The sequence below is a fragment of the Lissotriton vulgaris genome, chromosome 7, assembly GCF_964263255.1.
Source record: "Lissotriton vulgaris chromosome 7, aLisVul1.2, whole genome shotgun sequence".
NCBI lineage: Eukaryota > Metazoa > Chordata > Amphibia > Caudata > Salamandridae > Lissotriton > Lissotriton vulgaris.
This window is the reverse complement of record NC_141695.1, coordinates 588,728,791-588,755,613: the sequence shown is the minus strand read 5'-3', so window position 1 is coordinate 588,755,613 and position 26,823 is coordinate 588,728,791. Positions and strand designations below refer to the sequence as shown.

Genomic DNA, 26,823 nt, shown 5'->3' with positions numbered 1-26,823 from the left:
TTTCTGTTGTTTCGCAAGGAGCACCGGCCAACTACAGTTTTGAAAGGATTTTTCTATTTCTTTACTTTTGAAGCAATCGCGGCACCCGTGCTTTAGCTTAAGATGTTTAAAAATAAAGCGTGAGTGCCGCAATGGCTTTGCAATGCTATAGCTCTCACATTACCGAAAGTTTGAGCTAATGACATTGCATTAAATATTAGCAACACCAATAGCTCAAACTTTCAGTAATGCGAGACCTACTACATTGCAAATGGTTGTTTAATTGCTGTGCATGGGTGCCACGCTTTATGTTTTAGCGCGGCGCCCACTTTTATATTTACAACATGGGTGCTGCGATTTATGTTTGAGCATGGCGCCTGCTTTAATGTTTAAGAAAGCAATAGCTTTAGGTCTCGCAAATACAAGAGGATGGGGAAAGGATGTAGCCTGACGGCTAGAGTGGTCGATCTCGAAGCTGGGGAACTGGGTTCCAGTCTCAGCAAAGATGCTCAACATCCTGTGATTATGGTCAAATCACTTTATCTCCCCTTGCCTAACAAAAATTAATGTGTCCTTCTGTAATGGAACTGGTGCTATGTAAAGCGCTCTAATACCTGATGTCTCGGGTCTAATTCTCGCTATATATAAAAACTCTAAATAAAAAAAGACAAATGCATGTTATATTACTGCTCTGAGGGGATCTCCTGACTCCGGGAACGCTACATGAAATAAAATAAACTGAGGATCTTCAACATAGAAATGAAAAAAGAATATCTGAAAGTAATTGTACCTATTGCCACGCCTAGTTTTTCCTCACATAACTGAGTAACTGAGTTTATGGGTGATTCAAAATTATGAGTGTGTGAAATTTGGTAATCTGCATTTGCTTCATTCTGCAAAATTTGGGAAAATTACAAACCAGCATTTAGCACTATATTTTAGCCTGAAATGCGTTCTCACATCCATTTTGAATGCACAGACATATTTTGCTCTAAAAAAATAGAGCAAAAAACACAAGCACCGCAAACAGGGTTCTCAGCTTGGACTTCCGTCCCCACTGTTCCTCCGCCTGGCGGCTTCCGGGATGCTGGTGGCTCCTGCCGTGCCTTGTGTCTCGGGTTTGACCAGGCACAATCAGAGGACAGCCTTTGGGAGTTTGCGATGTGCAGAGCTTCGGGTTGTGCCCCCTGACCTTGCGGTGGCACTAGGTACGGTTCCCCCTAGGCAGAAGAGCCAGGGCAAACCAATAAAAGCAAAGAAGAGGCAGTACGAATGAATGGATTTCCTGTGAGTTCTGATGTATGTGGAACAATAGCCTGGGTCCAGTCTCACATGGTTAAGCTTCAGCTAGTACTGCACTTTACTAAGCCAATCACTATAAACTTGGCTTTTATTGCCACTTCCGGCCTTCCTATCAAGGTTGGTTTATTTATTTGTAAAGTTTTATATAGCGCAAACAAGATCCCGAAGGATATCAGAGCGCTTTACATTAGGAAGGAAGCATAATAATGCAAAATCAACATCAGGTAGGAGTAAAAATAGGAATGATCGCAGATTGCAAGACAATTGCAACAGGGAGGGTTATAATAAACAGTTGTATACGGGTAGTGAAGGGGGGCACAGTAAGTGGTAAAGAAGAGTAGTAGTAAATGATGGTAGCATGGTAGTAGAAACAATGACATGAATCAGGAGAGCCTAGCCCACTTACAGTAGGAATGTATTCATAAGGAATCTTTTGACTTCAAGTTTGAACACCGTTGTTGAAGAGATTCTGCGTACTTACGGTGGTAGAGAGTACCGTATCTTTGGGGCAGCACCAGAGAAGACTCAGTGACAAGTTCTCTTTTGCTAAGGATGAGTGGTTTCAAGAGGAAAGTAGTGGCACTTCTTGAGGCTCTTACACCACACAATAGTTAAAGTTTTGAGCCAGGTACCTGGGAGTATTGAAGTGTATGGCTTTTTGCATCATAACGGTTGCAGTGGAAACAGTGAAAAACAGACTTATCTGGAGGTGGGAGGGGGAGGCGCATGTTCGTGAACCTCCCTTCTGTATGAAGATATTGGGACATATGCCTGATTTGTAGATATATAAAATTAGGTCTACATGCTTCTTTTGTCACAATTGACTTCAAAGAAAGTATGGGACTGGTGATTAGCATTTCCTTTGGGACAATCACGAAGGTGTGTACAGTTTTAAACTACGAGATGAGCTGCAGTGTTAGCGTAATTCACAATATTTATTTGGCATGATTCTCGTGCACATATATTTGTTTTAAACACAGAGTGTTTTTAGATATAGGTACTTCGATTTCAATCTCAAATCGTATTAGTGGCCCGGGAAGTACATTTATGGCAAACATGTTCTCCTTTTTCTAACGGCACAACGGTTGTTCTACGTGTGAAATGATTGCCAACCCGGGCAGTTGAGCAGGAATATGAAATACTAAAAGTTTCAACAAAAACCTCACATGAATATAAGTACCATATAATTAAATATATGGTTCATTTAAAATATATATATTTAAGAACTGCACACAAAGCGTATAATGCATTGGCCGTGGAGTTGGCCGTCATCTCACTGTAATTGCCATTTGAGCAACACTACAATTGTAAATGAAGTGGACCGTTACAACAGAAAGGGCTCTGGAACACGTAAGACACCAGTTTATCATATCATCTTCTAGTTTGTCATCGTTTTGTTACCTTCATTCTCATTTGCATTCAGAAGACCCTTCCACCACAACCCTGATCCGTTATATGTGGGCCAATTTCTCTGCATCTTGGGCAATATCAAATGAGGAAAGCAGATTAGGTATAGCATGTTACAATGTATAAGCCCAAACCCTACTTAACTAAATACCTCATGAAGCAGCAGCAGTGCCTTTTCCATTATTTTGGTGCAATTTCCAAATCGGTCTTCCTAGTTTTCCTTCAGGGTCAATTTGTTTTCACTGAAATCGATCCGAACGTCAACATTATGGGAGGAAAGCAAACACACTGCAAACACGTATTCTTTAACGTCTTCAACTTTAAGCAGATCATGGTGAATAGGGAGGACCATGGTAAAATGGAATAAGAATGTTTTGCATTTAGCTCTACGTTAAACTGTAGCTCAATTGTAGAGGTGTGGGTCTCTTTTCAATGCCGTTGAGCAGCAGTGCAGTTCACAGATGCGGTGGTGGACAGAGGTAAGTAGGGGTAAGGATGCATGGCAAAAGGAATCTGGAACAAGCATTTGCAATGCAATAGGTCTCGCATTAGGAAAGTTTGAGCTATTGGTATTGTAAATTACAATTTTTTTATTTATGTGTTGGTTTTGAAAATAGCGAAATTAATACCTTTGTCATTTACAATGCCAATAGTTATAACTTTCGCAAATGTGACACCTATAGCATTTGTAGTGCAATATATGTTGTATTTACGTGACTTACATATATTGATATTACAAATAACAATGGCTTTTAATTTGTTTTAATAATTAATACTTAAATAAAAGTTATTGTAATTTATAATGGCAATAGCTTAAACTTTTGTAAATAACTTTTGTGAAGATAATGTTCAGTGTACTTTATTGTGACGAAAATCCAAGAACAGAAGTTAAATATTAACATCTTTTTGTGACATTGTAATAAAGCTTGAAACATTGAGAGAACATATTTGACCCAGTTGTTATTAAATGGTTGAACAGATTGATGCTGTGGTGGCGCTGAGTGATGTTGTGGTGGCGGACGAGTTATGCTGTGGTGTTCAGTGATGCTGTGGTAGCGCATTGTGATGTTGTGGTGCCCCTGAGTGAATCTGTGGTGGTGCTGAGTGATGCTGTATGCTACGCTATGTTTTGTTTTGCTAACCTGTGTTTTGTTTTGTTATGCTATGCTATGCTATGTTTTGCTATCCTATGCTTTGATTTGTTATTCTATGCTATGCTGTGTTTTGTTATGCTATGCTATGTTTTGTTATGCTATGTTATGTTTTGGTATGCTATGCTATGTTTTGCTATGCTATGCTTTGTTATGCTATGCTATGTTTTGTTATGCTATGTTTTGTTATGTTATGCTATGCTTTGTTTTGTTATGCTATGCTGATTTGTTGTGTTTTGTTATACTAGGTTTTGTTGCGTTTTGTTATGCTGTACTGTTTTGTTATGCTATGCTATGTTTTGCTTTGCTATGCTATGTTTTGCTATCCTGGTGTGTGGTTGTGTGTGGTTGTGGTTCTGGTTGTGTGTGTGTGTTGGGTTGTGTGTGTGGGGGGGTTGTGTGTGCGGGGTTGTGGTTGTGCATGTGTGGGCAGTGGTGGTTGTGTGTTGGGGGTTGTGTGGTGTGGTGTGGGGTTGTGTGTGGGCGGTTTTTGGTTGTGTGTGGGGGGTTGTGTGTGTGGGGGTGTATGTGTGTGTGGGCGGTTTTTGGTTGTGTGTGGGGGGTTGTGTGTGTGGGGGTGTATGTGTGTGTGGGGTTGTCTGTGGGGGTTGTGTGTGTGGAGGGTTGTGTGTGTGGGGGGTTGTGTGTGTGGGGGGTTGTGTGTGTGGGGGGTTGTGCGTGGGGGTGGGGTTGTGGGGGTGTGGGGGGTTGTGTTTGTATGTGTGGGGGGTTGTGTGTGTGGTTGTGGGTGTGGGGTGTGTGGGGGGTCTGTGTGTGTGGGGGGTCTGTGTGTGTGGGGTGTTGTGTGTGGGGTTGTGTGTGTGTGGGGGGTTTGTGTATGTGTGTGTGTGGGGGGTTGTGTGTCTGTGTGTGTGTTTGGGTTGTGTGTGTGCGTGGTTGTGTGTGTGGGGTAGCATAGAAAGTACAGCAAAAGTTGGCCTGGCAGAGTGTAAATTAGACCGTGAGCAGTAAAGTTTTGGTTACACCTGAAACCCCATCAGCGGCGACAATAAATCATTATTACACTGAACCGAAAGTGTGGGAGAGAAGGAACGTGAGAAGCAGGGGCACAGAACAAAGATCTAGGGCGAGAAGAGGAGAAGGAACAGAGGAGCAGAGAAGTGACAGAATGAGACGAAGGCAGTAGCGGTCGGCAGTAGGTGTTTCTATAGGGCGGTGACGTGGGCAGGAGGAGGGGCAGGGTGGGGGGAAATAATGTATGGATTACGGAGTTTTACAGGTAAGTAAACATTTAAATACATAAAACGAATTTCGTTGCGCACACTGCATCACCAAATGTGATGCAATGTGCGCAACGAAATTCGTTTTATGTATTTAAATGTTTACTTACCTGTAAAACTCCGTAATCCATGCATTATTTCCCCCCACCCTGCCCCTCCTCCTGCCCACGTCACCGCCCTATAGAAACACCTACTGCCGACCGCTACTGGACGAAGGGATAAAGAAGAAAATGCAATTACACGGCGAATGAAGGAGAGAGGGGAGCATGTAAATGGGTCTAAAGCAGGGGTCTCCAACCGGTCGATCGCGAGCCACCGGTAGCTCGCCGAGACCCTGTGAGTAGCTCGCAGAGTGCTGCTCAATTTAGTAGCCCATTAGTTTTATTTGGGCTATTTAGGCTTATTTCCGTGTCTTTTGACCGCCCTCACCCAACGCAGCTGCTCCAATTAGATTGTACTTAATTAGCTGGGGTGGGGCGGGCCGAAGAGGAGGACATTCCTCTCCTGCAGTCTCGTGACAGGGCGACAGAATCTTGTGAGGACTGTTACGGCTTTACGCCGGCACGCGCCCCCTGCCTTTTCCTTACTGGCACCGCACTGTCCATTGTGCGAGTGCGGAGATCAAGCAGGCGTGGCAGGGGGGAGCATTGTGGAGCTGTTTGCAGGCCAAAAGAACTGCCGGGACCCGCGGGTAAAACCTTCCACACCAGATTAGCAGCAGGTAATCCACAACACTCTTAGTTAGGTCATCCAGGAGGGGACTTTGCAGCTGGTGTTTGCACCCCTTCCCTCCCCCCCCCCTCCCCCCCCCCCCACACACACACCCTCCTCCCCCTTTGCGCAGGCTGGGCTCGGGCACTATCAGCTCTGAGACCACAGCAACGGCGGGACAGAGCCAGAGAGGGACGGGGGAACCAGAGTGAGACTGGAGCAAAGCAGGTCAGGATCAGGTATAGAGATCCGTAGTCCACTCGGGACATATTCCGAGCCCAAACCCGCACTGAGTTAATGTTAAGGCGGGACAAGCACTGGTTTACACGGCCGAACCGGCAACACAGCGGCATACAAGGCGATGAGAAGAGGAGACTTCTCCAGCGCCAATCCAATAACAAGTGTATATCTGGCACAGAGCTTGGCCTTTGCGATTATGAATGATGCTGCACACCTGTTGACTGACTTTGCCAGCATGATGATCAGTGTATTTGCGCTACTATGGATGTCATCACGGCCAGCAACCAAGATCATGACCATGAGCTGGGGAGAGATAGAGGAGCCGGAGAGAGACAGAGAGGGGCCGCTGGAGAGACACAGTGAGGGGCAGGACAGAGAGGGGGCAGGAGGAGACAGTGGTGCCAGGGAGAGACCGGGGTGCTGGAAAGAGAGTGAGAGAGAGAGAGGGGACGCTGGACTGAAAGAGACTGCGAGGGGAGCTGGGGAGAGAGAGTTTGGGCGGAGAGAGACAGTGAGGGGCAGACAAGAGAGGGGCTCAAGAGAGACAGTGGAGGTGCAGAGATACCGTGAGAGGCAGGACGGAGAGAGGCCTGGGGGAGAAAGATGGGACAGGAAGAGAAAGGGGGGCTGGGGAGAGACAGTGGGGATGGAGAGACACAGAGGGTTCGACGAGAAGATTGTCGAGATGTCACCGACAGACTGAGGGCATAGACCGGGAGAGGGGAGGGGGGGGGAGGAAAGAGTGAGGGTGAGACAGAGACAGTGAACAGGGCTCAGGACAGGAGCAAGGGCAGGATAAGGGCAGTGTAGGGTTAGAGAAGGAGCAGGGAGCATGGGCAAGGTGCAGTAACCGAGAGCATGTCCAGGAGCCAGGACAGAGTGCAGGGGTTGGGACAGGGAGCAGTGGCAGAAAGGCAGACATGTTGGGCAGAACAAGGGACAGGGGGGAGTGCAGCGATAGAGGACAGTGGTGAGCAGGGCAGGGTGCAGGGACCTTAGCTATGGATATGCAGCGAGTAGGGAGTGGGACAGAGGCAGGGTGCTGTGGCACAGAGCCGGACAGGCAGGGGGTACCGGAAGCACGGAGTGAGAGCAGGGGAGGACAGAGAGCAGAAATTGGGGACAGGGTGCAGGGGGCGATTGCATGGGCATGGAGCCAGGCAGGGAGAGGGCACCGGAAGCACGTGGTGAGATTGGGCAGGAAATATTATGCTGATCACCTCCCCATTATGAACAGTTAACATCGTAATGGTGGGTTTTATCCTGCATCAGACTGGGTATGGTCATAGTAATGGCCCTACGGACGGATCACATGAACATTCGCACAAGACCACCCCGAGAAGGAGCAGAGCACCAGTATGTGAGTTGCCTTCATTCATGTTGTGGGGGACCTGGTGCAAAGCGTTGGGGTACTGGTGGCTTCTTACGTCATCTACTTAAAGCCAGAGTATAAAATTGTGGATCCCATCTGTTCGTTCCTCATCTTCTCCATCCTGGTCTGGGGGTCACACTATTCTAGCCATACTGAGGGATGTGCTGCTCGTACTGATGGAAGGGACTCAAGGGGCGTAGAGTAGACTTCAGTGCTGTGAAGGAATCTCTGCTGCGCATCCCGAGACTGAAGGCGCTGCACATCCAGCCCATCTGGGCACTAACTGTATCGCAGCCAGTGCCATTGGTGCACATTGCGATCAATGAAGATGCTGATGCCCAGGTATTGCTCAAAGAAGCCAGCACCCAGTTACAGAGCAAATTTAACTTCCACACCACGACAATCCAGATTCCACATTGAGAACTACTTGGAGGATATGAAAGACTGCTCTGAATGTCGAGACCCCTCTGACTGAAGACTCCCTGTTCGCCCTTAGCAAAGAGGCTCGCTTGATGGACCTGTGCAGCACATCTGTCTGTGGGAAAAAGTCAGATAGAGGTGCTGGAGGCCTTTTGACAAAAAGGTTGTTGTTACACTGATGCTAGCTTTCGGACTCCTGCCTTCACTTCAATATAACATCCAATAGTTTTCACCAACCTCCCCTGTCATGCCCCATTTAAGCTTCGGCCTCTCAAGCTGGTCCATTCTGAGCCTGTGCTGACTGAACCAGAGGTGGGCTGGACCACAATGCGCCTTTTCACTGGCCTCTGTGCGCTCTTCAGGGACACAGGCTGCTCTGGCTTCCCAGCTCTGACCTCTCCACAGTGAGGCCTTGACTGTCCCATGGTGTTGTGTGGCCACTCAGGATGTTATGCATGGTTGTTTTGTGGTCTGTTTGTGTGACGATTTTATTGGTTGGTAGTCTGTGCCAATGCTTGTCTGTGGGCTTTTGGCTATTTGTGTGCCGATATTATTGGCTGGTGGGCTGCTTTTTATTGTTAATTTTTCTGATAGTACCAAACATTGCCTGCTGCCAGCACAAATAGCCAGGTAGTCTTCCATACCTTGAAAAACACCATCCTACAGCATGTCTAAGTTGTACTTATTTTGCAAATGTGGCCCACTTTTTTTAGCTATTTGATTTGCTTGCCCTATATTTAATAACATAACAGGTCTAGTTGCAAAGCGCACAATTACCCGAAGGTGTCCTGGGGCAGAATAACAGATGTTTATTGTTACCCAAGTCAATGCTATTTATTATATCGACCTCAAATGGATGAAAGGATGAGTGGACCTGCTGGGATTTAAACCTGTGACCATGAGGTCAAGCACAGGCCCCTGCAGTGGCTGCTTTAGTGCAGTGAGCCACCAGACCCTGCTTATGGGGCTGCTTTTAATTTGGTGCCAGAGCCTCTTTTCTGTCCCATTCTGACAAGCATCGGCCTCCGCTTGCACAGCTTGTGCTTTTGTTGTGTCACTGTTGTGGCTTGTGCTTTAGCTTTTTGTCTCACTGTGCTGCAGAAGGAAGTGCACATGTAAAAAGGAAAAAAAGTTGTTTCTTTCAGTGTTATTGTATTGAAACCACAGTATGGAGCCCATGTGCTCTGAAGAATTAGGCTTAACGGCAATTAAACTGGGCGGGGGAGGTCGCTCGGAAAAATGCGCGAGTTGCTTGGGGTTTAGTAGCTCACGAAGATTTTCACTGACCAGAAGTAGCTCTCACTACACAAAAGGTTGGAGACCCCTGGTCTAAAGGGACGTTAGTAAGAGAGGCAGAGAACAACAGAAGTGAGTGGAAGGCAGAATGTTGAGAGGAGGAGAGAAAATAGAGAAATATGAGGTATTAGTGGGAGAAGGGAGGGGACAGCAAGGCAGAAAGAAGGAAAGAGAAATAACAAGGAGCATTGCGTTTTTGTTCAATAGAAAATCACACATAGAACATACCCCCTTACCCTTCTACGCTCCAGTTATCCCATCTCCTATGCTCTTTAAATATTTTACTAGTAACTTATGTAACCTGTTAACTGATGTAATTTTGTAACATTGCGGTACCTCATGTAAAGCGCTCTGATACCTTCGGGTCTAGCCAGCGCTATATAAAACTAATTTAATAAATAAATAAACAGAGATGCTGGAAGCATCGCCAAAAGACATTGGCAAAGCAGATGGGTCCCAAAGACAAGATTTATTGACTTCAGCAATATTTTGGTTTCTTTCTTTGTTACAAAAGTTAAACAGTGAAGACCTAATGTCATAATTGACACTCGGTTGTGGAATAGATCTATGATGAGTTGGTTTGTGGGGGTGGTCACCTATTCCTATTACTGAAAAGTAAGATATGAAATTCTGACCCGCTCCCCCCTCCCACACCCAATATGGCTAGACAATCCGATCCTTCTTTTTGTTTATGTCTTCATAACGCCAACTTTATTTTATATAAGAGCAACTTGTTGAAACCGTGATGCATTATGGCACAAAGAAGTTAAGCTTTTTTTTAGCCAACAATGCAAGCTTCCTGTCTCTTCTAAAAATGTAATAACAGTGTTTTGCTGATATTACAAAAACGTAAGTGGAGATTTAACTGGTACAGAGTTTAGTTTACACGGTAAACTGCGCATTAACGGTCTTTGCAAGGAAACTGTCCTCGGCGGGAACCCTGCATCCTTTTTCCAGAAACCAAGATATGTATGCGTTAGTCTAATAAAGTTATCATCCATGTGTGTGAGCGAGGCGCGTGGGAATCCGTGCTGTATTCCGGTTGTCTTGCGAGACACAATGCAGTAAACGCCAGCATCAGAAACGTCAGTCACAGTTGTCAGTCAGTCAGTCACTCTGACCGTGATATCTGCCTGAAATTCAATCCTCTCCTCAGTGGGCTATCCCACGGCGGGGGGGCACAGAACCAGGCGCCCTCACCACAGTTCCGTCGAGTAGAACAACATCCCGTGAACGGGCTGCACACTGCAGGCTGTTAGATAAGAGGAAATGCCGAGGTACAAAAAAATGCTTTCTTTATGGCAAAGCTGCTGAGGAAATTGCGTGAAAAGGTAAAGCCCAGGCGCAGGGGCTGGCTTATGGTGAACTCTGGTAAAAAAAGACCGTTAGCTTTGAAGTGAAAGCGTGATTCAGAAAATGAGTCATGTTGGCAATTAGATAGTGGTTGTCGAAGGCGCTGCTTTCATTTTGGGGCGGTGGGAAGGGGCCTCCGGAGGGGGCGGGGGCTCGCTAGTGTGGGTGTCGATAAACTGCGCACGCTGAGGGGGAAGTGCGAGCGAGAGGTAAAGTGTGAAGTTTTTATTCCCCTGGCGGAAGCGCGGAGCCAGAGGTTCATTAAGGGGGTGGGGACCTCTGTGCGAGCTGCCAGTAGCAGGGGTGAGGAACAGGAGCTAATGATGCCTGCCTCGCACTTCGTCCCAGCCCCGACTGATCGGCCTGTCCCCTCTACTGAACTCAGTTGACATTCCCCCCCCAGCAGGACCACGAAAAAGCAACAAGCTCCAGGTGGCTCCCCAGTGCTGTACTGCCCCCCCCCCCAAAAAAAACTAAAAAACATCATTTTGGTGCAAAATAATAGGGCACCCTACGAGGGAAGGAAGAGGGGGGTCGTGATTTTGGGTAGGAATGAGCTGGCTGTCCGTGCTGGTGGGTAGGGACATGGAGAAGCGAGCGCCTAGAAGCTAATATCAGAGAGAGGCTGGGGTGTTCAGCTCTATGAGCTAGGGAGCTGTAGGCCAGCTCTCGCGCTCACACTGCTCCTCCTGGTCTGCACAGCAGAGACCCTCCGCCCTAAACTTGGGGTCTGCTAGTCTGCAGGGGAAAACAGCTCAGCACTCTGAGACTGTGGGCTGCCTTGCTGCCTTGCTTTAGAAGTGAGACCTCCACCTCATGAGGCTGGACGCTTTTGCTCTGCCCAGCACGTGCCCGCCCTCTTCTGTTCTTCTGGAGAGGAGAGACCTCTCTGCACCTCTGAAACTGGAGACTGTTGGTCTGCAAAGCAGAGGTCTCAGAGCCCTGCGAGACAGGGGTCCGTCTGTTGATCTGCATGACAGAGATCTCAGCAGTCCTTTGAGACTAGGGGCCGCTGCACTGCAGAGGAGAGACTGTCCCGTCTCTGACACAGGGGCTGTTGCATTTCAGAATAGAGCACTCTCAGCCTTCAAAGATTTGGAGCTGCCAGACTGCAGGGAAACCGCTCTGTCATTCTTTCCAGACAGGAGGATGTTTGGCTGCGAGAAGAGACCTTTCACCCAAGAGACCCTGGGTTGCTGACTAACACCTACTCAGCCTCGAGAGACTGGAGGCGCTGGTCTCCCGAAGAGACCGCTGGGTTTGTGGACTGTTAGTCTGAAGGAAAGAGACGTCTCCGCCGACTGGGGCTCTGGTCTCCAGTGCAGGCAGAGATATCTCAGCGGCTGGTCTGGCGGACCCTGGGTCTATGGTGCAGAGACCTCTCGGGCCCTGAGACTCGACTATCCCTGGGTGGACGGAGATCTCGCAGGGTCCCTGTGACGGGGTCTCTCAGACCTTGGGATCGGGACTGCTCGTGTTTGTGACAGAGATCTGTTGGTCCCTGAGAGTGGGGCAGTGGTGATCTCCTGAACCCCTGAGAGTGGAACTGTTCGTGACTAGGACGGAGATCTTTCCCGCCCCCTGAGACTTTGATTGGCCGTGTTTGGGAGAGAGATCTTTCAGCTTTCTGAGACTGTGACTGTTGGTGTTTGGGACAGGTATGTCTCGCCCCCAGAGACTGGAACAGTTGATATTTGGGACATAGATATCTCACCTCCCGAGACAGACTGTTCGTGCTTGAGGCAGAGAATGTATCTTCCCCTCTGACTGGGTCTGCTCGTGTTTGGGAGACAGATCTCGCCCCCCACCTCCCCGAGACTGTCACAGTTCGTACGTGAGTCAGAGATCTCCTGTCGCCTGAAACGGGACTGTGTGCGTTTGGGACAGAGATTTCTCGCCCCGTAGGAGGGGGTGGGTGTTTGGGACGGAGATCTCTCGCCCCCTGAGACCGCGGCCGTTCGTGTGTGGGTCAGAGATCTCTCGCACCACCGATTGGTGCTCCTGATCTGCGATCAGCTTCTCTCAGCTCCTGTGATGCCGCCCAGAAGGAATTCTTCTCTCGCGCCAGGGTTTCAGATGTCCACCGCTGCTTGACCCCACTGACCACCAGAGGCACACCCCACCTGTGGCTCCTAATCACCGAGCATTACAAGTCAAGGCTCCCAACCTATTTACAGGCAGGCGTTACAGGCAGGCGTTACAGGCAGGCGGAAACAAGCATTGGCTGCGCAGCAGTAAAGCTGCACGGCCGTGAAAGGATCATTTGCACATTAAAAAAAAGCCGCGAGCGTGCACTCTGCCGAACTTCCGGTCTCGGGATGTGCACGCTCACGGCAGTCGTGGGGCGGGACTTCCGACTTTGCGAGAAGCCCGCGCCCTCAGAGTGGATGGCAGCAGAAGTCAGGAGAGGCGGCTGAGGCGGTAAGTGGGGCTTGGCACCTGTGTGTGAGGTGTGTATGGTGTGTGCGTATGGTGTGTGGTGTGTGCGTGTGTGTGTGTGTGTGTGTGTGTGCGCGCTTCTGTGAGTGTGGCTGTGTGCGTGATTGTGAGAGGCTGCCGCTGTGAATGTGGAATGTGGAGCAAAAGATGTGCACGGCTGGGGGCGGGGCATGATGCGCGTCCACGATGTGCAATCGGCGCTCGTGCACCAATCTACGTCCCTTGAGGAGCAACTTGGCCACAATAGGTCGAGAGAGCTCGACCTAAAAAGGGGATTTCAGATGGGTCTGAACTGAGCAAGAGATATTGAAGGTACACCCACTGTCAGATTGTAGTCAGACATTTAGAGATTTGAGTAGAGAGAGGAGTGAGCAGCGGGCATGTGATGTTTTATGGCTGGCTGGTCAGCGATGAGCCCACAAGCAACAAGGAGAGCTGAGAGAACAAAGAGTGACCTTGCAGGGATGCAGGCACTGGAAAAAGACTTGTACCAACAACTAAAGCAGGATCCACTGTATTATGGTCCAGCTTGACAGCGCAGCTGTTTGTAGGCAATTATATGGGAATTAGCAGGAGGGGCTTTGGCTCCGCCCACATGTTGTGAGCCAGGAGTACATGTTTTGATTGGATAGAAGTTATGTGCTTCCACAAAAAAATGCATGTCCTCAACCACAGCTGTGATCATTTCGATTATTTACCCAGCTGTTATGTTATGTTATGTTATGTTAATAACATTTATTAGGCGCAACAGCTGCCCCAGCGAAGGGGCGTCCTGGCGCCTGATCATATGCAACAACACAACAGATCAGAGCTGAAAAAGGGGGATATTAGCTAACAGAGATGAACAGGTGGGTTTTGAATGCCCTTCTGAAGAGGGTCAAGCTGTTGAGGGCGCGAATGTGAACAGGAAGGGAATTCCATAGGTCCGCCGCCAGCACACGGAAGGAACGTCCTCCCATCCTGTTAAGCCTGAACCTAGGCTTGTTCGCCAGATACTGGGCTTCGGATCTAAGGGATCGCGTGGGGACATAAGAAGAAATAAGGCCTGTCAAGGCCGGGGGAGAAGAAAGCTTTAAAATCTTGAATGTCAGACAGAGAACCTTGAATTTGATTCTCTGTCTGACCGGAAGCCAGTGCAGAGAGGCCAAGACAGGAGAGACAGAACATCGTCTCGGGAGACCTACAATGGCCCGTGCAGCAGCGTTCTGCACCCTCTGAAGCCTAGTCGCCTCAGCCTGGTTGACTCCAAGGAGCAAGGCACTCCCGTAGTCTATCCGTGAGAGGATAGAGGCCTGAACCACCAGTTGACGTGTGGGAGGGTCGAAAAATTTGAGGACTGGTCTGAGTCCTCGCAGAATGCCATAGCAGGTAGCTGCTGTCTTCTTTGTATGGCTGGTAAAGGAAAGGTTAGAATCCAGCCATACCCCCAGATTTTTGACTTCGTCCACTGGGATGGGCATCGCCCCCAGTTCGAGAGGCCACCACTGGTCTCCCCAGAGTTCCGCCTGCTTCCCCACAATCAGGACCTCGGTTTTCTTGGCATTAAGCTGTAAGCAGTTGTTACGCATCCAGCTAGCCACAGCTATCAGTCCTGCCCGGAATCTGGGCGCAGTCACCTCAGGGTCCCCACTGAGTGTCACCGCCAGCTGCGTGTCGTCGGCATATGATGTCATCGTAAGACCATATTGCCTGACGACGGCAGCCAGCGGTTTCACATACAAGTTGAATAATGTGGGGCTGAGAGCAGAGCCCTGAGGGACTCCCAGTTCCAGAGAATGGTACAAGGACTGGCCAGGAGGAATGGCTACTTTGAAAAACCGGTCCGAGAGGAATGAGCGGAACCACTTAAGAGCCTTCCCAACGATCCCCACTTCCTCCAGACGCCGCAGCAGAATGTCATGAGACACCGTGTCAAACGCGGCGCTCAGGTCTAACAATAGGAGCGCCGCGGTCTGCCCCGCATCTAGCACTGACCGCAAATGCTCGATCATAAAGAGCAGAGCCGTTTCAGTGCTGTGTTGAGCACGAAACCCATTTTGACTCTCGTCTAAGATATTGTTACGCGAGAGGTGGGCAGACAGAATGGTATTCACGTGTGCCTCCGTGACCTTGGCGGTCCAAGGCAGGAGGGAGATGGGCCGATAATTCTCCGGGAGCAAGGGGTCAGAATTAGGTTTCTTCAAGATGGGCTTGACCACGGCCTGCTTCCAGGATAACGGAACCACGCCCTCACTGAGGGAGAGATTGATCAGCTCCAGAATGGGCTCACGACAGAGGGGCGGGAGAGAGGCAAAAAACTCCGGCTTCAGAGGGTCTGAGGGAGAGCCTGATTTAATTTTGAGGCTCAGAGTGTCGAATACCTCATTAGACATAGTCGGCAGGGTTGACAGGGTTTCAGACACCAGGACCTCTACTTCGCTAGGAGCATCCCCGGGGGCAGCTGGTGCGAATCCTCGGTAGATTTTCTGTACTTTCTCCACGAAAAAGGATGCCAGGCTTTCACAGTGCGAGTCCGTACAGATTTCTTGCGAGGTGGCCCGTTTCCCCATCAGGTCTTTAAGTACCTTGAAGATCAACTTAGAGGGGTTGGGGCTGTTGGAAAACTCAGCTGCGTAATATGCGGCCCGAGTTTGGCAAATAGCTCTGTGGTAGGACTTAAGCTGGGCAAAGTACAACAATTTTAACGTGGGATCAAAAGCTTTTCTCCAGGCCCTCTCAGCTTGCCGGCAGGTTCTCTTAAGCTCGGCAAGAGTCTCATTATACCAAGGGCTACGATTTTTCGCATGACATTTTGCCCAACGCAAAGGTATAAGAGAGTCGAGGGCAGTAAGAACCCAGTTGCAGAATTGTTCATAGCCCTGTTCTACATTCTGCAGTTTGCCTAGGGGTTGTGCCTCCAATAACCTGACAAACTCCTCCAGCTTAAGTTTACGCCAATTTCGCTTTAAACTCTGTTTACCTGCAGGTTTCAGTTGTGGGGTGTCAAGGGGATATGACACTTTAACCAGTAGATGGTCAGTCCAACCCACCACCATCGGGTCAGCTGATCTAGCCCGAGCTAAGGTGGTAAAAAAAGGGTCCAATATGTGTCCTCCTGTGTGGGTGGGGGAGGTGACCAGTTGGTCAAGTTGCAACGCTTCTAAGTCCGCCAGCAAGGAGCTGATGGAAGGAGATGACGACTGATCCAGATGTATATTTAGGTCACCTACTATATTAAAATTAGAGCATGTTGCGGTCAAGGAACTGACTACATCCACAAGGGCAGCCTTGAAGGCGGTGTCATTCCCAGGTGGACGATAGATAAGCACACCGCTTAAGGTGAATTGATGACTGACCTTTACCTTAAACGATGCGCTTTCACACATAGGGAGGTCCAGGGCCTTCCACTCAACCAGGAAACAAGATTTAGTCGCCATGGCTATACCACCTCCCCTCGTCGAGCGGTTTAAGATAGACACCGTATAGGTAGAGGGGAAAGCCAGGTTAATGATGGCAGTGTCCGCATCCTGTAACCAAGTTTCGGTCAGGAAGATGATGTCGGGAAGGTCCGCGTCAATCATATCCCGTAGTGACTGATGGTGTTTGACCAAAGATCTAACATTCAAACTCCATATGTTAAGTGCTTGGCCGGACCATTCCGTATGGGTACCACGAACAGTCCTGCTAACTGGACGGACTCCAATGGGAGAGGTCAGAGAGAAATAACCGCAGGTACACTCATATGGTCCTGAAAGAGGGGGTAGAGGGTCATGATTACAAACCCGAAGACTATCTCTTATGGAGATGAGAGCCGCGCGATCGTACCTGAGCGCCGCCATGGTACACAGGCTGCTAATAAGGGAGGGATCCAGAGTCCGCACCCGCTACCTCGACGCGGACGAGCGCAGACGGGCAGGACTCTGGCACGACTCCGGCTAAGCGACGGCGTCCCACTGTGCGTTCCCGCTGCGCGGGAGAGGGCAGCTTTAAATAGGCTCCTCCCTAGACACCTTGAGCGTCAGGACGCTCCAAAATGGCGCCCGCGCTCCAAACACTTACCCCAAGCCAAGATGGCGCCCACGATTCCAGCCCCAGGGACCCGGACCCGCCAAATGGCGGTGCGAATTCCAGAATTAAGTGGGAGTAAGGGGGCAGCCCAGACACAGAGAGCGTTTTAAAATCAGGGAAGAATCGAACTTAATATAACCAAAATACACAAAAGGTGAGTTTTAAAAACGTAAATAACGCAGCACGCTAGCAGCGCGACCTGCGCAGATGCAGCAGTGATCAGGGCAGAGAGAACACGAATAACGCCTTAAATAGGCGCCTCCCTAGACACCTTGAGCGTCAGGACGCTCCAAAATGGCGCCCGCGCTCCAAACACTTACCCCAAGCCAAGATGGCGCCCACGATTCCAGCCCCAGGGACCCGGACCCGCCAAATGGCGGTGCGAATTCCAGAATTAAGTGGGAGTAAGGGGGCAGCCCAGACACAGAGAGCGTTTTAAAATCAGGGAAGAATCGAACTTAATATAACCAAAATACACAAAAGGTGAGTTTTAAAAATGTAAATAACGCAGCACGCTAGCAGCGCGACCTGCGCAGATGCAGCAGTGATCAGGGCAGAGAGAACACGAATAACGCCTTAAATAGGCGCCTCCCTAGACACCTTGAGCGTCAGGACACTCCAAAATGGCGCCCGCGCTCCAAACACTTACCCCAAGCCAAGATGGCGCCTACGATTCCAGCCCCAGGGACCCGGACCCGCCAAATGGCGGTGCGAATTCCAGAATTAAGTGGGAGTAAGGGGGCAGCCCAGACACAGAGAGCGTTTTAAAATCAGGGAAGAATCGAACTTAATATAACCAAAATACACAAAAGGTGAGTTTTAAAAACGTAAATAACGCAGCACGCTAGCAGCGCGACCTGCGCAGATGCAGCAGTGATCAGGGCAGAGAGAACACGAATAACGCCTTAAATAGGCGCCTCCCTAGACACCTTGAGCGTCAGGACGCTCCAAAATGGCGCCCGCGCTCCAAACACTTACCCCAAGCCAAGATGGCGCCCACGATTCCAGCCCCAGGGACCCGGACCCGCCAAATGGCGGTGCGAATTCCAGAATTAAGTGGGAGTAAGGGGGCAGCCCAGACACAGAGAGCGTTTTAAAATCAGGGAAGAATCGAACTTAATATAACCAAAATACACAAAAGGTGAGTTTTAAAAACGTAAATAACGCAGCACGCTAGCAGCGCGACCTGCGCAGATGCAGCAGTGATCAGGGCAGAGAGAACACGAATAACGCCTTAAATAGGCGCCTCCCTAGACACCTTGAGCGTCAGGAAGCTCCAAAATGGCGCCCGCGCTCCAAACACTTACCCCAAGCCAAGATGGCACCCACGATTCCAGCCCCAGGGACCCGCCAAATGGCGGTGCGAATTCCAGAATTAAGTGGGAGTAAGGGGGCAGCCCAGGTTGGTCTTTGATAGGCACACACATGACATTACAGTGTCATTAAAGTGTATTAGCTAACTAGATAATTTATGGTGTTTTTTTAGCAGCAGCACAGATTGTAAGAGGGAAGTCATTAACCTACATAGATGTTTAGGTCTGGCTTGACAGTGCAACTGTCGCTTGACCTTTTAACCTACACTAGCATTATTATACAGTTATTTGCATCTATACAAATGTATATCCATTCCCATGCTATCTACTTGTAATACTTCACAGACCTATTGGCATTGCCAATCCTTTATTGGGTAGAGGTGTAGAGACTATAAGTCGGTAGGAGAGGACATGAGAAGGAGGACACCAGAAGGATGGGTTAGTTGCAGGGAAAAGATTAAAAACAAAAGGAAGCCATTGCAGCCTTCAAAGACAGATAACCAAGAGAGACGAGTTTGCAGTGCACAGGAGGGATTTTAGTAGGTATATTGGGTGCAGTAAAGCACCCAGTTTGGGAAAGTCCCAGGTCAATGCATTACTGGAGCATGGGAATAGGTGCCGGGTCACAAGTTATCTAGTGATGACAGTTCTACAGAAAAGCATACCGAGGTGTTGTTACAAAGCATCGCTTTTCAGGATAGTTTATTTTAAAGGAAAGATCAGCAACACTACCAGTTTTAGGCTTTGCAGGCTTACATTTTTTTTTTAAATTGTAAAGTTGGCAAGTTGGATTTTAGATCGAATTAAAGGTTATATCTAAGCAGCAGCTGTACATGAACAGGATAGTTATTCATTTAGAGCACCTGGAGGAGAGAAGTTTGTATATGCAGCCTCTCTGTTGATTGATTGACCACTATGCAAGAAGAGAGGTGACTGCTATAGAAATCTGAAGAGAGCCGTTGTGTAGGAGACAAGTGAGGTGGAGGACCATAGGTGTCGCTGATTTCTGAGTTGGCAGGTACGAAATCTGGCTGGATGTAGTATAAATACCTTGAAGTGCGAATTATTTGACATACATTTTAGCCACGGAGCACATGATAGCAAAAAGAGGGCATTTCACTGGCACAAAAGCTAGTGGTCTGATTTCATGCAGAGGAAGATGGTGTCAGGAGAACTGAATAGAAAGGATGGATTTCACTAGGTGTGTGTAGTGTTTGTGTCGGGAAATACGCATATGAATCAGTTGCAAAAGAGATCATGGGTGATCACAACATAACTAACCTCAGTGTTGAAAAGAAATAGTCCCTTCCAGGTAGGGTGTTCTGGGCTTCTGTTAGCATCTCCAAAGCAGGATTTAATATTTATGTATAGTCTAAAATGTTATAGGTAGGTTTCCAATGGGAAATACTGTTTAACCAAGTAGCTGACGGGCTCTTAGATCTGAGTCAATTTGTGCATTTAGCTACGTTGTTAGGCTTTGGACTTCAAACAATTTACAATTTAGGACTATTAGATTTGGAAAGAACAATTAGTCACAGTAATAGAGAGAACATGAGGGGGTGGGTCGTTAGGCCCTTAGAGGTGGGGGTGGGTGGATTGGAATATATATTAGTTTTCCATTTTAGGTATTTAACAGTAAGGTAATGTAGCAAAATAAAGATTTACTTTTATGGTAACTCTTTATTGTTAATCTGTAACCACTTTCCAGTTATCAATCTATGGATAACGCTCAGATATGGGGTAGGAACCATGTTCAATTAGTGGTTTACACCCTCATAACACACACACACACACACAAGGTATGTGGCAAGCCGCATCCCTCTGCATACACTCTCTAGTTCTCTTCTAGAACATTGTTGTGGGTAGGGGAGTATCTTTAGCCCCTGACTGAAGGGTCAGCTGGAAGATACAGACACATTTAAAAAAGCATGTGGACTACCGAGTAAATGTTTCACTCCAATGCTAACTTTACCTTATCCTTCTGTCGAGGTCTTATCAGTCATATCGGTAGACTCCACCGGCGTTTACATTGAGAAGGGATGGAAAAGAAGGAGGCATCGGGCAGCTTAGGTCAACCCAAAGAAGTTGCAAAGAACTTTCTCTAGAATTAGATACTTTTAGTGTTATTGTGGGACGAAGCTTTGAGAGAATAATGTTGGTAGAATATTTGTGTCAGCATAAACAATTCCTTAGTATATGCCTTTGATACATGCATGGGGAGGCCATCAAAGCCACCTTAGCCACTGTGTGGTCAGACATCGGATGGAGGTTCAGCCTCATCCAGAATATAGTAATGGGTGATACTGGAGAAAATGCAACTGTGCGTTGTGGCCTTATTGTCTCCAAAATTCTTGAAAATGTAACCGCCTATCAAATTGTGTGGCTTTTTGGCTGATAATTTGGAAGTGGAATGAATAGAATGTAAGGAGAAGGTAATCATCATTTAAATTGACTTCTAACAGAACTTTTTTTGTCAAAATGATTCACCATGATCAACTTTTTCACAGCAGAATGCAGCATATTGTTCCAAATCACTTATTTAAGGATCACAAAAGCTCCTGACCAATATTATGGCCACTACAAAAGACAGCATGTGAGTACCACCATCAATCAACCAGTGGATCTATACTTCACAGCTATCCTCCTGGTGCACTAAACTGATTACCTATGAAGTAATTCACATTTCAGGTGGAATCTAAAAAGATTAAGCCATGGCTCATTGGTCCCTATCGAAATGACCAGCCTTTCTGAAAATAAAATAAAATATTCCTTTGTCGCCAGTGGCACCAGTCAAAGTGCAAAGTAAAGACAAGATTTCCGACAAGGAGCTTTCTTTTGCCATTTTTGCACTCCCCCTCCATTATCAGTAGCACCATATTTGAGGCCTTGCTTTGCAATATGGAATAACTGTAGTGACACACCAGGACAACGGCCTAAATCAACTTAAGGTAGCAACACGCCTGGAGATTAAGAATGTGACCTCTTGGATTCCACATGGAGAAGTTTTCAATTGTTTTAGTTTATTTTGATAGTATTTTATAGCGCAAACTTGACACTTGAGGGTATCAGATTGCTTTACAAATTTACAGGGAGCAGCACAGTGATAACAATAAAATCATACATGAAGAATAAAAAGCCATGATATTGGAGGCACCCACAGAGGGTGATATATATGGTTGCTTGAAAGGGTGATAGGTATCTCCAGGAACTACTCTTGGCTCATCCATACTTGATATCAGAGGACAAACGAGGGATAATTTAAACTTGCCGCTGTCCTGCTTTTTGTCTCGATCAGTTTGTTGCTCCAGTTCCTGTATTTTTACTTTTCCGATCCCCAAAACAAGCCTTTATAAACCCTCCCTCTGACTCTTCCCTCTCCACAACAAAACCCCAAAAAATTCTAAATCCTTCTCTTCTATCCCTCCACTATCCTTTTCAATTGAAATAACAGACTAACATGTCCACCCCTCAAGTGTATTTTTATATTTCACTATACTAATTCACCACTAATCCTTTATGGGTTCTGGAGTAGCATGCTCCTCACCGAAAAAGCACTTACTGTTGAGGTACAATTTGTAGAAAAGGCTTAGGGTTCGTCACTTTCAGTTGTGATTAAATAGTGTCCATGGAAGGTCCAGAATGGCTGATGCACCGTTGGTTTATATCAAGTACAATGGGAGCTAAACTCCTTGCTGTTAATGCTCTGCATCGCTCATTTCACAACAGTGCTTCAACACCTAGCGCTATATAAATGCAAACATTTTTACCTCTTCTACCCCTTAGCCGTCCTTCTCAATCCAAATAACTGACTAACATATCCACCACTCAAATTACTTTCATACTTCACTATACTAATTCACCATTAACACTGTATGGGTTACAGAGCAGCATGCTACTCGCCGAAAAAGCACTTCAACACCCCATCAGGGGTAGCAAGCACTATATAAATGCAAACCTTTTTCCCTTCTCTATCCCTCCACTATCCTTTTCAATCCAAATAACTAACTAACATATACACTACTCAAATAATTTTATATTTTCACTATACTAATTCACCCCTTTTCCTTTACAGGTTCCGGAGAAGCGTGCTACTCGCCGAAAAAGCGCTTTAACGCCTCATCAGGGGTAGTAAGTGCTATATAAAGGCAATTGCAATACAATTATTTACTCATACATTTCTATACATGGAACACCAGCATTGTGATAACTAAGTCTGATGAGATATTTTCATGTGCCTTTGAGGAGGTCGGAGTGAGGTTTTAGCTATGAGCTTGTTTTCTCTGCAGCTCATTGAAGTTCCTTCATTCTTGGCACTCTCGCTTGTGGTAAGCACGCCTTGGCTGGTTATTTTCCCCCATTGCAGGTGTGCCTTATAATCGAATCTCGAAGAGCTTGCAAGAAAGAGCATGCGCAGCTGCATAGCTGCATGGATGGATGCTCCAGCAATGAAATACAGAGCCATAACACTGGCATCTCTGATCACTGGTCATGACCTGTCCTCTTACATCCTTGGGTTCTTGATTCATAATTAATGATGGCGGTGGGGGTAGCCAAAGTGAGCAAACCTCCTGCTGCAATCTATCGATGGTTATTCGGTACTAACGCGCTTGCTTTGCTCTCTTCCATTTGCTTCCTTTAGTGTTTTGGAAATGATGGTTTTCTGTTAGGAAAATGTAGGTCATAAATGATCTTTTTTATCCATTACCAACCCCCTCCGTGTCGAGCTGCGAGGATCATTGATACTACGAGATGGATACTCAAAATTGTAAACATATGGACAAGATAACACAAGCGAGGTATTCAAGTGCACGAGAGCAAAGCCGTCGCCACGAAGGAGGGCTTGAATTCCTGCTGGAGTGTGCGTTGAAAGCTGGCCCGTTTAAGGTTCAGAGCTCATACCAGAGCAGGCCCTGAAATCCTGGATTAATACTGCATATAACAGAGAGCCGGCATTCCTGCAGCCAGACAGAGCCAAAAGGAAATTGCTCCCAGCCCTTCGTGGTCCCTCCAGTCTACGGGCTTTTGTGGCTCTTAGCCTCAGCTCACCACACAGATCAAGGAAGCTTTGCAGCCCAGCCGATTAGTGTCCTTCCGCTGCTCGTACTATAACTGGGGTACTATTTTCTTTCTTTTCCTCTCCAAGCTGCATCTTTCTTCTTGCCCCACTTGTTCCTCACACCCTCGCTTTGTCCGTGCCCCCCCATCCACCATAAAAAAAGTGCTAAAACGCGGCCGCACCATAGCGCTTTTTTTCCAACTTTCAGTTGTGCTGCACAACCACGCTTCTTGCTGAAAGACATTAGCAAAGCCTATGCTTGTTCTGTACTGTGTCTTTATAAACCTCTTTGAACCAACAGCGGGGCAAGGCAGTGGGATTAAACATTCCTGGGGTTTATTAATTAAATCACTCATGAATCCCGGGGTTCTCCTGAACTGTTTCCTAAAATATGGGGGAAGTGGTTCAACATGATCCCGCCATGAACCCAGGTACACAAACTGTTTTAACACCTTCAGCGCGGTGCGAATTATCGCGCTGTGCTGAAGGTTCTAATGAGCCAACAGGCTCATGACAGAACCGTTCCGTCATGAGCACAGGCCAACCGACGCTCATGACGGAACCGTTCCGTCATGAGCATCGAAGGGGTGAAGAGTTGATATTATTGCCACACAAGCTGTAATGTTGGACTGGAGTGGATTGACCGTACCCATATGCACTGCTGATTTTGACCCATTGTACATGTTGATTTGTGAGCTGCTGTCAATGATTTTTCTTTGCTGTTTTAAAATACTGAATAAAATTGATTATAAAAAAAAAAATCATCGAAGGATTCCCAATAATTCGAGTCTCAGAACAGCTGACTGGGCATCAACGTGTCACCTGCTGACGTGGAAGCAACATTACCGGTGTTCTACAGCATGAGGGAGTGAAGAAACTGAATTGGCACTTGATGCCTGTAGGGCAGGCATACATTAGATACTTGTTAACAGCTAAGCAACAAGTGTAGCATTGCTTCTGCTGGTGAATGTATTATGTGATGTTATGTAATGTTAGGATCATTTGTAAAGTGCATGTACACCCACGGTTTCTTGACACTATATGGTACGGTACGGGAACTAATAGTCGAGGACGTGAGGTGCTATTCAAATGTCTTCTTCAATAGCCAGTCTTTCAAGATTTTCCTGAATATTAGGAAATTAGGTTCCAGTCGTAAAGTCGGGGAGACGAAAAGTAAGGGCCAAGACAGAAAAAGTCTTCCCACCCATTCTCTGCTTTGTAAAGCTTGGAATGCTTAAGTAATGTGCACCCTGTGAACTTAAAGCCCGAGACGATGTATATGGTTTCAATTTTTTAGACAGAAATGTGTAGCCAGAATGTTTAAGGATTTAAATATAATGCAGCAAGCCTTAATCTAGACTCTAAGCTTGATGGGCAGGCAATTGAGTTTTTTTACAGTGGGCATTATATGAGTGCTCCTAGGTAGCTTACAGATGAGACGTGCAGCCCCATTCTTAATTTCCTAAAATGTTCGAGTCATTGTTGCTGGTAACCCAAATAAACTGAGCTAGCAAGTCCTATCGAGAGATTATTGTCGCAGAGATAACAGTTATTAGTGCTTCTACAACAGTACAGGAGCTACTTTCCTGATGGACTTTAAAAGATAAATAAATTTTGGGGTCACTGCTCCGATCTGGAGTGCTATGGAAAGGTGACTGTCCACCACTATCTATGCCCTTGCATTTTTGCAAAGCTTAGGTGCGAGGGGCATTACCAACTCCCTACAGCCATTGGCTCCCTGCCGAGAGGTACATGCAGTTATTCAAGCCCACAAACCTATTTTTTCAGCATTGAGCTTCAATTCGTTTTCTGCCCATCTAGTTCCAGATTAATATCATAGTCGCCTGGAAGTCTTGATATGAAGCTAATGAACCGTCTAGGCAGTGGCGCGGCGGCTGTTCTGAGTTTGGGGGTGGTGAGACATAAATAACAGCACTTGCCTGCTCTTTCGTCCGTCGCCTCAGTGCTCACGGGGCTGCTCTCACGCTGGTAACACTATTTATCAGCATGAGAGCAACACTTTAATTGGCCCGCGTTGGCTGTCTTGATGCTCACTGTGGCTCTTCTCCAACCCAGCTGTGCAACACAGCTGGGTTGGAGAAACATAAGTGGGCGTGTGCTGTCGGGCCAATGAACAATCAATTTTACAGCGGTGTCAACATATACTCAATATTAAAGCAGTGTCAATGAACATGCAATGTTAGAGCAGCCACAACATAAACTTGGCAGTACAGCAATATCAATGTGTACTGATGTAGCAGCAGTGTCAGTATCAAGGACTTAAAATTATACAAGTATCATCATTCATTTTTTGGTGGAATAGTATTGATGTGCACCAGAAGGTACAACTTTATCAACATGCACCTGATGTTACAGTAGGGTCAAGAAATAATTGAGGTTACAGCACTGTGTCAACAAGCACCTACTGCTGCAACAGTATCTACAAACATGATGTTACAGCAATGTCAATGAACACCTGATGTAACTGCCAGGCCATAGAACAATCAATTTTACAAAAATGTCCATAGAATAATCAATATTACAAAAATGTCCATAGAACAATCAATTTTACAACAGTATCAACATATACTCAATGTTAATGCAGTGTCCGTGAACACTCAATGGTACACCAGTGTCAACATACACTTGATGGTACAGCAGTATCAATGCGCACTCACTGTCACAGCGGTGTCAACAAGACCTTGCTGTTACAACACAACAGTGTCAACAAACACAGGATGTAACAGCCAGGCCATAAAAACAATCAATTATACAGCAGTGCCAAATATACTCAATGTTAGAGCAGGGTCAGTGTCAATTAACTCAATGTTATGCCAACATTAATTCAACTGTACAGCAGTATCAATGTGCACTCGATATTACAGCAGGGCCAACAAACACCTGAAGTTACAGTAGTTTCACCAAATACTTGATGTTACAGCACTCTTAATGAACCCTTGATGTAACCACGTCATCCATGAACACTCAATATTACAGCAGTGTCAATGAGCGGTTGATATACAGCAGGGCCAGCAACAAGCGACGCTGCAGAAGTGTTAAAGAACGTATGACGTTACAGCAGGGCCAACAAACAATCAACGTTAAAGCAATGTCAACATACACTCAATGTTACAGCAGTATCAATCAGCACACAATGTTACAGCAGTATCAATCAGCACACAATGTTACAGCAGTATCAATCAGCACACAATGTTACAGCAGTATCAATCAGCACACAATGTTACAGCAGTATCAATCAGCACACAATGTTACAGCAGTATCAATCAGCACACAATGTTACAGCATTATCAATTAGCACACAATGTTACAGCAGTATCAATCAGCACACAATGTTACAGCAGTATCAATCAGCACACAATGTTACAGCAGTATCAATCAGCACACAATGTTACAGCAGTAACAGCAAAAACCTGATGTAGCAATGTCGAGGAACACTCAATGTTTCAGCATTGTCAACATGCACTCGGTGACACAG

The 26,823-nt window shown here is 46.9% G+C and overlaps 1 protein-coding gene and 1 pseudogene across 4 annotated transcripts in view; one reads left to right on the top strand and one right to left on the bottom strand.

The window, feature by feature from the left end:
* Nucleotides 1-26,823, bottom strand: part of MXRA7 (matrix remodeling associated 7) — a 293,370-nt gene that overhangs the window by 204,674 nt on the left and 61,873 nt on the right. The gene's annotated exons all lie outside the window — the stretch shown is intronic.
* Nucleotides 6,153-7,878, top strand: LOC147702067 (proton-coupled zinc antiporter SLC30A2 pseudogene; annotated as a pseudogene).